Below are 1,398 nucleotides of genomic sequence, written 5' to 3'. Positions count from 1 at the left end.
GGCATTGTGAATTTCTAAGAGTAGAACAAAATGTGAGATAGTACCAAATTGAAATTTCAACTTCCACCGTAGTGGAGAAGTTAGCAAACTTGATGAAGCTGATTCAAAACCTAAAGTGTTTAACTATGTGTGTCTATTTAATTATGTAAGAAAAATTCTAAATTAAGCAACTCGTGATGTGGTGTTCATTGAGGTCTGTAAACTTGCTATTGCAGTTGTCATGTACATATGAGTTGAATTTTATTGTGTTATTATACCTAAAATATCTTTGATCTTAATGATTCATTTGAAATTTTGGATATGCCGGCATGCCGATATATTTGATATTTTAATATCTAAATCCTAAAAATTGCCGCTGTACTTATGTGTTTAATTGAAAGTTTTAATTAAATTAAATTTAGAAATTTAATGTATTAAATAAATAAAAAATGATGTATATATTTTATGGTATCCAACCACTGAAATTACCTTCTGACGTTTAGCATATTTAGCATTTTTATTTTATTTTATTTTCATTTTCATTCAAATCATATAGAAAGGCACAAAAAGCTGAAAAAATATCATATATGCTGTAGATTAAGCTTGAACTAAGGCTAATAAACTTTAACAAAAACTATAACTTTAATTTTCACAAAAACCAACGTGATTCTTAGGCTGATGAATATAAGAGCATAAGTTTAATTTTCTACTCTCTCTTGAGTTTTAGTGAATAGTGGTACCAGAGAAAAAGTACTTCAATAATCTATTCACAACTGTATTTTATTCTGATCTTGAGGAAAAACAAATAGAATTTGCATAATTGATTGATATTATAGGAGCAGGTAGGGGCGGGGTGGATACCTGCAAGGGCGAGTTAGGGTTCAACATTTTACTACCCGCGGGTAGAAGTGGGGCGGGTTCTATGCAGGTTGTTGTAGGGCGGGGCGGAGTCGGGTAGAGCAAAAACCCGCCCCTACCCGCCCCGTTGCCACCCCTAGTGCTTATGGTGGTTAGCTTAGCGATGTAAAGTACTGTGCAATCAAAGAACACTCATCATTATTATGTGTTAGGTTTTTTACGCGCATGAGAGAAAACACAAGAGGGGGGAGGGGGGACACCAGCGGATAGAGATTAGGAAAAGAAAACCATGGCAGTAACACTAACATGTGAAACCACAAAGACAACAGGAAGTTTTTACTAGGCGAGGGAGAGTAAGAAAATTACGGAGATCTTTTCGATATTGGAGCAAAAATGTTTTACAATTTTTGTTGATAATCTAAATGAAAGAACGAGTGTACGATGGCTATGGGAATTATTTAGTATGGAGGGTGATGAGTGAGCATCTTCTCTATCTTTTCCTAGTTAATTTGTACTTGAATTGTTAAGTTTAATTAAGATTTGATATATTTTAGCTACTCT

This window comes from Arachis ipaensis, chromosome B10 (genome assembly GCF_000816755.2).
Source record: "Arachis ipaensis cultivar K30076 chromosome B10, Araip1.1, whole genome shotgun sequence".
In the NCBI taxonomy this organism is placed as follows: Eukaryota; Viridiplantae; Streptophyta; class Magnoliopsida; order Fabales; family Fabaceae; genus Arachis; species Arachis ipaensis.
The sequence above is the reverse complement of the archived record's forward strand: the minus strand, read 5'-3'. Positions refer to the sequence as shown.